The sequence below is a fragment of the Meles meles genome, chromosome 8 (assembly GCF_922984935.1).
Source record: "Meles meles chromosome 8, mMelMel3.1 paternal haplotype, whole genome shotgun sequence".
Classification (NCBI taxonomy): domain Eukaryota; kingdom Metazoa; phylum Chordata; class Mammalia; order Carnivora; family Mustelidae; genus Meles; species Meles meles.
The window spans coordinates 51,679,004-51,691,130 of record NC_060073.1 but is presented as its reverse complement, the minus strand read 5'-3'; the positions used below and the strand labels follow the sequence as shown (position 1 = coordinate 51,691,130).

Genomic DNA, 12,127 nt, shown 5'->3' with positions numbered 1-12,127 from the left:
GGAAGTAGAACTGACAGGATTTGCTGATGGCTAGAATGTGCAGGATAAAAGAAAGGGAGGTAAGTGGTAATTCTAAGTTTTATGTTTGAACACATGGCTGGGTACTAATGACATTTACTAAAGATAGAAAACTAAAGAAGACACAGATAGGAGCTGGAGATGGAAAGAGGAATGGGGAGTAATCAGTAGGCAATATACCTTGCATATTTTAAAGACTCAATAAATGTAAGTTTATTAAGATTTTATTTATTTGACAGAGACACAGCGAGAGAGGGAACACAAGCTGGAGGAGTGCAAGAGGGAGAAGCATGTTTCCTGTCTGAGCAGGGAGCCCAATGTGGGGCTTGATCCCAGGACCCTGAGATCATGACCTGAGATCAAAACAACTGAATCACCCAGGCGCCCCTATGTTTACATTTTAAATGTGGAGGAGAAAAGGCCTGCAAGGTTATACTTCAAAAAAATTAGCATTTTTCTTAGCATGTGTCTTTAGTCATGGGATTATGGCTGACACATACCACATAAAAATACACAAATATCTAGTGAAAAATAGTCTGCTAAAATATTTACTCTTGTACTATCTTTATAACAAAAAGTTTAAAGTTTTAAAAAGTAAACAGTAACGTTTATCAGTAGGTTTATTTAACACTTATTGAATGGTTGGCCACATAGAAGGTGTCACAGAAGGATAAGGTGCAGTTTTCTGTATCAGGAAATTTATATTCTAGCTTAAGTGCTAAAACCAACACAGGTGAAATAACAGCAATAAGTGCAAAACAATACTATAACATTTTGAAGTTCATATTTAAAGTGCTTGGGAAACTCTGAGAAGGGAAATCAGTGAGGCCCACAGCAGTGAGCTGGAATTTAAAGGATAAATAGAAAAGTCAGAGATAAAGGTAAAGGGAAAAGAAGAAATCCAACAGTGAGACAAGTCAAAGCATCCAAAGAGTCAAACTTAGAAAAAAGCAGTATGCTACGTACATGACCAGCTTGAATTTTAATATGTATCTAATCTACCTATTACATTTTCCTAATTTTAGCCCTTATATACCTTTTAAAAATATGAGCTAAACACTAAATTTTTATGCTAGGCATACTTAAGTAAAGTGTGTTGCCTATGTTCACATTATTAGTGGATAAAATAGATTACTTTGTAATATACTTTTTAATGATAATTTGTTGAAGCTTTAATTTTTGACATCTTTTATTTCAGTAATTCTTACTACGTACCCTTTTTTAAACACCCTTTACCCTCCAGTTAATATGCACTGAATAAATCAGTTAATAAGTTAATCATCATTAACTGAAAAATATGATCACTGTTACTATGTGCCTTATCCTTTATCCCCAAGACATAATTAATTCAAATTGTTAGTTATTACTCAAGAATTCTTTGGTATATCTTTTAAGATTATTAAGAGCATCTAGGACTGACTTCAAATGTCAACATTATGACAAATACTATTAAGCTAATCCTTATCTCTGAAGAAAAAGAAATAATTAACACAAACTTTTGTATGAGGTAGGAAAACTGCAGATAAACTTGTTTGTTTCTTTCTAACAAGGTTAACCAACTCCAAATTAGGTTCTCATAAATTCAAGAATATTATTTTGTGAAATACAAAAGCCAATGGGCTCTTTTGAAAGTTCTTTTCCATTATGTGTTAAAATTGGTAAGAAAAGATTAGAAATGACAAAACATTATATTAGTTTTTAAATGAAAATTATATTATTTGGTGAGTTATAAGATCATAGGACTTAAGTTTACAAATTCATAATTTAAGCATAATGTAAATAAAAGGTACTTCCCTAGAATCCCTAATTTAGAAGTTTATAATGTTGGGCACTAAGAGCCAAGATTTCAGCTTTATTTTTTTTAAGAACACATGTTGAAACTTTAATGATCATGTAACATGGCATAGTGAAACATTCTATAAAGACACAGGACATTTGGTCATATTAAATATATTGATCTAAAAAAGCAGGCTTTATTCAGATGATGAAATATTCTGTGGATCATAATTTGTGTAGAAACTCTATATCTACTATAATCAAAATTAATATACATCTCTAAAATCAGATGTAGTTAGACATGGCTCAGTCAGAAGAACATCTGACTCTTGACCTCAGGGTAATGAGTTTGAGCCCCGCATTGGGTATAAAGATTACTTAAACAAATAAAAATTAGGGGTGCCTGGGTGGCTCAGTCAGTTAAGTGTCCAACTCTTGATTTCAGCTCAGGTCAAGATTTTAGGGCTGTGAGACGGGGCCCCACACTGGGCTCCCTCCTTGGCAGGGACTTTGTACTGAGATTCTTTCCCTCTGCCCCTCACCCCATTCTTGCTCAAGTGTTGTCCCTCTCTCTCTCTAAGGTGAATAAATAAATATTTTTTTTCTTTTTTAAAGATTTTATTTACTTGTTTGTCAGACAGAGAGACAGCACAAACGGGGGAGCAGCAGGCAGAGGGAGAGGCAAACAGAGGGAGACACAGGCTCCCCGCTGAGCAAGGAGTCCCAGGACCCTGGGATCATGACCTGAGCTGAAGGTAAATGCTTAACCGACTGAGCCACCCAGGCGTCCCAATAAATCTTTTTTTGAAAAAAGTATAAAATCAGAGGTAGTTAACATGACAGAATAATAAAACAATATAGTACTAGAAGGTAACCACTTCATTTTACAAACAAGGAATCTCATGCCTAGAGACATGAAATCACTTGCTACGATCACACAGCTCATTAAATACAGAATGGGGATTAATAAATCAAGTCTTCTAACTCGTGGGTTGGTTCCCTTTCAGCTATCTTGTATTCATATACAACCTATAAAAGAAATAGGTATTAGTTCAAAGAACTGTTTAGAAGACATGACATACGAAAAAAGTCAAGCTATAAATCTGGGAAGATGTCCACACTTCATTCCATTAAGTATAGCTGCATGTAATAATCCTTCTTGCATTTAAATTAAATAGTAACAACAATACACAGTTCTTGCTGCAGCCCTTCGTATTGTAAAATTGTCCAAATTTAAGAAAAGACATTTAATATTGAAGGATTTTGGGAACTTGTTCTCATAAGTTTGTCCTGTTGTTTTAATGTCTCATACATTTTAAGCATATGATACTAATCAGTCATAACTAGTTCAATGAAATGTTTTCCCTACAGAATGCATCTGTGATGGATGTCAAGAGGAGTGCTAAGACACAGCATTCTGTGCAGTAAGAAATTCTCAGTTTGAAAAGGGAGAGGATGGAGAAAGGACCCTGCACAAAAAGCATAATCTTCCATTCCTACTACAAAGAAAATCCTATGTGGATATTTGTATATGTTGCAAATTATCAAACGTCAGAATAAATTCAAGATATATGTCCCCCCAATTCTTATGTCTGTCTCAATTATGTTACTTATGCTAGTTTTCACTCGATTCTCTTCATTGAATGAGGTCTGAGGATTAGTCTCTATGATACCATCAAGTACAATGCTGACTGTAGGGTACCTGGCTGGCTCAGTAGGTGGAGTGTGTGACTCTTGATCTTGGGGTTGTGAGTTCGAGCCCCAAAGGGGGCATAGCGATTAGTTAAAAAATAAAATCTTAAAAAAAAAAAAAAGTATAATGTTGGTCTTCTCTAATCTCTTTTTTAAGATTTTATTTATTTATTTGACATAAAGATATCATAAGCAGGCAGAGAGGCAGGCAGAGAGGGGGGAAAGCAGGCTCCCCACTGAGCAGAGATCCTGATGCAGGGCTTGATCCCAGGACTCTGAGATCATGACTTGAGCCGAAGACAAAGGCTTAACCCACTGAGCCACCCAGGCTCTAATTTCTAATTTAGTGAGATACATAATTAGTGAGATACATAAATTAGTGAGTCTTCTCTAATTTCTAATTTAGTGAGATACATAATCATTGACAAAACCCTCCTTAAAGAATCAAGATTATTCTAAAAATATATTCATAACCGTGTTGTTCATAATATTGATAAGAGAGGAATTAAATGCCCACTAGGAGATGGTTTAAGTATATTATATCCATGGTCAATTAATGTGTAGACATTAATTATATCTATAAAGAGTTTTAGTTTTTAAAGAAATTCTTATTATTAAAACAAAATACATTTAATTATTGGGGTTTTTTCTGTTCTCTTTTTTTCCCCAATACATTCTAAATTTTTTTTTTTTAAAGATTTTATTTATTTATTTGACAGAGAGAGATCACAAGTAGACAGACAGGCAGGCAGAGAGAGAGAGAGGGAAGCAGGCTCGCCGCTGAGCAAAGAGCCCGATGTGGGACTCGATCCCAGGACCCTGAGATCATGACCTGAGCCGAAGGCAGCGGCTTAACCCACTGAGCCACCCAGGCGCCCCATTCTAAATTTTCAACAATGAGCACAATTTAAGTGTTTGTTAACCAAGTGAGGGAAAAAGAAATAAAGAAAAAATGACTAGGTTATTCTTCAGATAAATCAAATGTTTTATGTGATTGCCTACATTGCTTCAAGTTTCCCAACAAGAGATTAGTTTAGAAATCCATTTTTATTACTTCATTTTTCCAGATAAATTGCTCAATCATTTGGAATTGCTGTATTTTACTATGAGCATTTAAATTTATTTTTTTCTTACAAAGTTCAATAACTATTTAAATAACACTTGTTAAAATGTACAGATTCCACTGATTTGTAATGTTTCCACTGTCAGATACTGATAATAAATAATAAGTAAGACCAATTATGGTATATTCTTGACAATTTTTCTTGAAACAATATACAATGATATAATTTTTGCAGCCTTGTAATATATGTTTTAATATTTGATATTGATATTTGGTCTTTGGAGACAGACAAATTCAAGCTTTTTGACTTAGTACCAGAACTCCCTGGGTAAGTCTTTTAGCCTCATCCATTAAATGGATTGTTAAAACTTACCAAGTGCTGTTCTTTTTTGTTTGTTTGTTTGTTTTTAGATTTTATTTATTTGAGAGAGGGAAAACAAGCTGGGGGTGGGGCAGAGGGTGAGGGAGAAGCAGGCTCCCCACTGAGCAGGGAGCAGTCAATCCCAGGACTCTGGGACTATGACCTGAGCCAAAGGCAGATGCTTAACTGGCTAAACTACCCAGGCACGCCCCCACCCCAAGTGCTGTTCTTGAGAGAATAAAATAAAATAAACTACCTGTGAGTTAAATAATATGGAATAAAGGTTCTGTAAAACTTTCAGCACAGTGCCTGGAACATAACAGACCTTCAACGTATCATAAACATGATAATCTTTTTTTTTCTATCCACAGCTTTTTGCCTGGACTGCCCTTTCTATTTCCTCTACTCTAAGCTTTTATTAGCTCTTGTTTTTTAAATGGCCACTGGGTCCTTTAAAATCTGTAAGATTTATTTCAGCTGCATGTCTTTAATTATTAACTCGATCACTTAACTGGTACTTAGTACAGGTACTTAGGAGAATGTTTATACTTAAATTTTGATTTTGTCTTACACACCAGATTTTAAGCCAACTGAGATAAAGAAACATATCCTATTCCTTCTATGTACCTCTTTATTCTTCATCTAAGTTCTCCAATGTACCTTCAATCATCACCCCCCATCCTTTGACAATTTATTTGCTGACACACCAAATGTTTTTACTGTGAATTGCATCATTACTATTGGTTCATAAACATAATTATAAACACATTAAAAAGACTTTAAAAAGATACAACTAAATAAAAAATTTAGACGGATCTATCTTTTAGATAAGCCCATAAAAAGCAACCTTATATTTATTTTGTTTTAGTGATTACATTAAAAAATTACAGTCATATTGTCTAGTTGAATAATTTGGGACCACGTTTTCAAAAGTTTAATGCAAAGATTTTGCTTGTCATTACTGACAGTGTTACTGTATCCTGGAAAGGTAAGAGCCAACTTTCTTAAAGTTGCACAATTATACTTTGGATGGTGTGTGTCCCTGAGTTCCTCCTCTTTAGGCTTCCAAATAATGTGTCATAGTATATTTGGTATGAAGTAATTCACACCAAATGAGAATTAAAAAATCTATTTTTGAACTGATGATATGATCCAGAAATAAAAGAAAAACACATTTTTTAAAAAGAACAGTTAACTTCACACCAAAAATGGGAAAAACATTAATGATGACCTAGAAAGGAACATCATCAGAGTTTTAATACTATTAACTCAAATTCTGTCTCATTGTTTGTGCCATTTTGGGGGACCAATTCCAAACAACATTAACTTTCTGTTATGAGCACAGAAAAGCTATCATACAATACAATTCTGGTAAGTACCTTACTACCTAACTGCAATTCTATAGGAGCCAGAACTCTCACAGCTTATTTTCATTTTCAGAAACTTGGGAAAACTCTTAAGAAGCAGAATATAAGCTTCTGTAAGTTGATTATAAAAACTAAGTAAATTATAATTTTTGGTCCACTTAAAATGGAAAATGGGCAAATATCTAAGCTTAAAAAGAAAAAAGGTTTTTAAACATTGATTCCAAATACACAAGAACCTACATCTTGTTTCTAGTATTATTCTCCACTTGAATGAGCCAAGGATCCTTGGAAAAATGGCTGATTTCAAGGCCAAGGGCAAGGAAGGAATAAGATGATCCTGGATCAGCTTATTGTGACACAAAATTTTTAAAAACACTTTAAAAAATGATGGGGCCTTATCACAAGAAAATAAGAACCAACTTGAAGTACAAATCTAGGACAATTTGTGCATGAAAACCATTAATTAAATACTATTGAAGAAAACAGAAAGTGGAATAAATGAGTCTATAGCTCAGACAGACAAGACAGGAAAAGGTCTTCCCTGCTTATAGTAAAATGTCAACTACTGACTAGTAAAGGTAGATGTTTGGAGGTGGGAAATAATCATTTTACAGCCATCATAATAAAAATTGGCACAAGCAAGAATCATCACTAAATGCTTAATCTAGGGGGACATGATTAATGAGTAATGGAATGTTTGCATTGTTTTAAAGTGCCTTCCCACAGTTTATTTATTAGTTGAAAGCAATAAAACAGCAACTGTAGAATGGAAATATCTGGCCATCACCTGACCAAATTACCAAATTAACATTAACAGATATACACCATTATAAGAAACATACTTTGGGGTGCCTGGGTGGCTCAGTTGGTTAAGCATCTGCCTTCAGCTCAGGACATGATCCCAGGGTCCTGGGATCAAGTCCTGCCTGCATCAGGCTCCCTGCTCAGCAGAGAGCCTGCTTCTCCCTCTCACTCTGCCTGCCGCTTTGCTTACTTGGACTTTCTCCCTGTCAAAAAATTAAGTAAAACCTTAAAAAAAAAAAGAAAAGAAAAGAAACAAAACACAGTATTTCAAATGTTGGTAATATTCCAACTGCTGATATATAAACTGAATCTAAAGAGACATCAGAAAAACACACAATAATGAATATTCTATTAAAAAGGGACATGAGCATGTTATAAAAAAAAAGTTATTACAGTTACTCATTTTGTGTATTATTATTTTAACATTATTGCTTCCTATACCTGTACTTCCTTTAATTGGTTTTGTTCCTCACCATGGTGTCTTGCCTCCCAACCCTCCCCCATAAAGGAATACACTGTTAAAAGTAATAATAAATAAATGTTAATGTATTTATTCATTCTAAAAAAAAAAAAGGGACATGAGCTTTGTGCAATGACAGTATTGTAGCCAATGAGGTTTATCTGAGGCGCGATTATTGCTAATTAAAACGGGACATGAGACCTGCATAATTCAAAAATGTCAATGTCATAAAACAAAGGGTGAGCAACTATTCTAGATAAAAAGACACAGGGCGCCTGGGTGGCTAGGTGGGTTAAAGCCTCTGCCTTCGACTCGGGCCATAATTCCAGGGTTCTGGGATCAAGCCCCACATTGGGTTTTCCGCTCAGCAGGGAGCCTGCTTCCTCCTCTCTCTCTGCCTGCCTCTCTGCCTACTTGTGATGGGTATCCTTCAAATAAATAAATAAAATCTTTAAAAAAAAAAAAAAGACACAATTAGAAATGATAATTAAAAGCCATATGTGATTTTAAACTGCATCCTGTACTGGAGAAGAAAAAAAGGGAGTTCTATAAAGAACATAAGCAAATATTACATTTACTTAGGTGCTCTGATGGGTATATGAATATTTACAATTCTTAAATCCTCTTGATGGGTTGACTACTTTATCATTATAAAATGACCTTCTTTGTCAATTATTATAGCTTTTAGATTAAAGTCTATTTTGAGGTGGCTCAGTTGGTTAAGCATCCTACTCTTAGTATTTTTTTTTTTTTTTTTTTTTTGGGCTCAGGCCATGATCTCAGGGTTGTGAGATGGAGCCCACATTGGGTTCTGCATTCACTGAGGAGTCTGCTTGAGATTCTCTCTCTCTGACCCTCCCCTCATTTGCAAGCAGCCATCTCTCTCTATATATAATAAGTAATTTATTTTTTACTTTTTTTTCTTTTAAAGATTTTATTTATTTATTTGACAGACAGAGATCAGAAATAGGCAGAGAGAGAGGGGAAAATAGGCTCCCTGCCGAGCAGAGAGCCAGATGCAGGGTTCGATCCCAGGACCCTGGGATCATAACCTGAGCCAAAGGCAGGAGGCTTAACCCACTAAGCCACCCAGGCGTGCCCCCCTCCTTTTTTTAATAAGTAAATCTTTTTTAAAAAGTCTATTTTGTCTGACAAGTATAGCTACTATAGCTTTCTTCTGGTTTCCATTTGCATGCCATATTTTCTTCTATCTTCACTTTCAGTCTGTATCTATCTTTAAAGCTCAAGTGAATCTCTGGTAGGTAGCATTAGTTGGGTCTTATTCTTTTTAATCCATTCAGCCATTCTAAGTCTGGATTAGAGAACTTAATCTGTCTACAATTAAAGTAATTACTGATCAGTTTGTACTTACTAATGCCATTTTATTCCTTGTTTTCTGGATATTCTGTAATTCCACTGTTCCTTCCTTCCTCTCTTGATTACTTCCTTTGTGACTTTATGTTTTTCTTTAGTGTCATGCTTGGATTCCATTCTCTTTATCTTTTCTGTATCTACTAGAGGTTTTTACTTGTGGTTACTGAAGTTTGCATAAAACAATTTTTAACAGTCTATTTTAAGTTGATAACAACTTACATTAGAACATATTCTAAGCACTTCATTTTCAATCCTACCTTACCTAATTTATGTTTTTTGAGGCTATAATTTACATTTTTTTATCTTATGTATCCATTAACATGTTTTTATATAGCTATTTTTAATACCTTTTCTTTAAGATTTTATTTATTTATTTACTTGAGAGAGAGAGAGAGAGAGAGAAAGAAGAGCAGGAGAGGTTCAAGCAGACTCTATACTGAGCATGGAGCCTGACCCGAGGCTCGATCTCATGACCCTGAGTTCATGACGTGAACTGAAATCAATAGTCAGACACTCAACCCAGCCACCCAGGCAGTCCTCTACTTTTGTCTTTTAATCCCTTCATACTAGGCTTTATAAGTGATTAAATCACCATCTTTACGACATTAGAGATTCTTCACAATTAGGATTTACACTTTAATATGTTCTCCTGTTACTAATTAGTACCCTTTCATTTCAGCTTAAAGAACTCCCTTTAACATTCCTTATAAGGCCAGTCTCGTGGTGATGAACTTCTTCAGCTTTTGCTTGTCTGAAAACATGTTTATGTCTTCTTCAATTCTGAAGGACAACTTTGCCAGGTGGAATATTCTTGGTTGAATACACCTTGCCACTCCCTACTAGCCCACAAAGTTTCTGCTAAGAAATCTGCTCATAGGCATGGGGTAGCCTTGTATGAACAAACTGTTTTTCTCTTCTACTTTCAAGATTCTCTCCTTGTCCCTAACTCTTGACACTTCAATTTTAATGTGTCTTGGTGTTGGCCTCTTTGGGTTCATCTTTATTGGAACTCCACGGCTTTGTGGACTTTGATGTCTGTTTTCTTCCCCATGTTAGGTTTCAGCCATTACTTCTTCAAATAAGTTTTCTGCCCTTTTCTCTCTTCTCCTTCTAGAATACCTAAATTGTGGACGTTGGTCTACTTGATGCTGTCATATAAGTCCTTAAAGCTATCTTCACTCTTTTTCATTCTTTTTTCTTTTTGCTCTTTTGATTGGGTGATTTCCACTGCCCTGTCCTCAAGTTCACTGATCCTTTCTTCTCCTTCATCTTGTCTGCTGTTAAATCCCTTTTGGCATTTTTCAGTGTGGTTATTCTATGCTTTAGCTCTATGACTTGTATTTGGTACTTTTTTATGTTTTGTGTTAAACTTCTGACCTTATTCATTCTTCTCCTGTGCTAAGAGACCATCTTTATAATCATTATTTTGAACCTTTTATCAGGTAAATTTCTTACCTCCATTTCTCCTTTTTCTGAGGTTTTATTCTGTCCTTTCATTTGGAACATATTCCTGTTTCTTCATTTTCCTTGACTTTCTTTGTTAGTTTCTATGCATTCCTAATCTTGAAAGAGTGGACTCTCCTAGGAGGACAAACCTTATCAATTCAATCTTCCATAGTTCTTCACAATCTCTCAAACCTCTGGGACTGTCAAGTAGACTACCTTATTCTTAGTGCTTCCTGTAGTTGAGGGTGTATCAAAACTTCTCAGTGTGCTAAAGAGAAGGATCTCAGCAACCACATTCTGACTGACTAAAAGCCAGGTCCCGAGGAAGCAGTTTTTAATGTATGCAAATATACGTCTTTCTGTGAAAGACTTGGAGATGGGTATTTCTGTCTGCTGCTTCTGCACTGAGTCCTGGGTAGGGATGGCCACGTAAGAACTTTCTTTCTTTGCTTAAGTCCTGTGGGAGCTGACAATTTAAGCCTTCCTGGCTACCAGAGCCAACATATTAAAAGGGTGCATTCCTTAGGCAGCAACTGCAAATCTGAAGTGCCAGACATGGGCACAGATCTTTTCAGGGGAAAGCTGGTGAAGTGAAGTTGGCCAGAGAAAACACAGAGATGGGACCTTTTAGCAGGGCCTCCCTGGTCTCCACTGAGGTCCCGAGAGATATGCTAAATTAGAAACCTGACCCTAAGGCTAAATCTAGGGGGACATGATAAGGCAGGAGCTTTTAAAGTATGCAAATAGGGTGGCTCAGTTGGCACAGCCCATGCCTTCAGCTCAAGTCATGCTCCCAGTGTCCTGCGATCAAGTCCCACATTGGGCTCCCTGCTCAGCAGGAAGTCTGCTTCTCCCTCTGCCTGCTCTGCCTGCTGCTCCCCCTACTTGTGTTCTCTCTCTGACAAATAAAATCTTTTTAAAAATTTTTTAAATTAAAAAAAAAAAAGGTATGCAAATGGGACTCTTTCAGGGAAAGACTGGGAGATGGAGAGTTCTGTTCTCCTCATCCTGAGCCCTAGGGGGATAGCCACAGTGAATTTCTGTAAATCTATTAAGAACTCTAGTAGTTTGCTATAGACTGGTGGGTCTCATGGACACAAGCCATGTGTCCATGAGACCCACCAGTGTCATGGACACTGGCTTTCAAAGTTAGGTGTTTTGGATGCCCATCCCTCAGGTGCAAGTCTCAAACATTATCCAGTTGAGGCTAGATGTTGGGTCCAAATGCCTTACGCATCAGGGAAAAGCTGGAAGTTGTAAATTCCTTCCCAAAGTCACTGTGCAAGGTGTAAGCTTTATGGTAAGAGTCTATCTTAGCCTTCCCTACTCATTTCAGTGTGGGTATTTTTGCGCAGTGTGAGTTGTTCAGCTAGTTTCCGGATTTCTTTCAGAAGGAATCATTCAATGGTAGCAGCAGATTTGGTGTGTCTGTGGGAGGAACTGAGTTCAGGAGTTGCTATATAACCAGTGACAATGTAGGAACCCCCTACATCATCTTAATGTATTACTTTTCTGTCAGTTATTTTGGGGTAAGAGGGGCTGGTTGTGAGGGAGAAAGAAGGAAAAACGTGAAAAATCACAGTTTCATTGGGCAATTCTAGGGAATTGTGAAGAGATACCATCAGCAATAGAGAAATAAGGGGCACCTGGGTGGCTCAGTTAGTTAAGTGTCTGCCTTTGGCTCAGGTCATGATCCCACGGTCCTAGGATTGAGCTTCACTTCAGGCTCCCTGCTCAGCGGAGGGCCTGCTTCTCCCTCTCCGTCT

At 36.4% G+C, this 12,127-nt stretch overlaps 1 protein-coding gene and 1 pseudogene across 3 annotated transcripts in view; one reads left to right on the top strand and one right to left on the bottom strand.

Annotated features, from left to right (window-relative positions):
- Positions 1-12,127, bottom strand: part of SBF2 (SET binding factor 2) — a 503,560-nt gene that overhangs the window by 274,372 nt on the left and 217,061 nt on the right. The window lies entirely within an intron of this gene.
- LOC123950118 lies at positions 7,663-7,776 on the top strand (annotated as a pseudogene).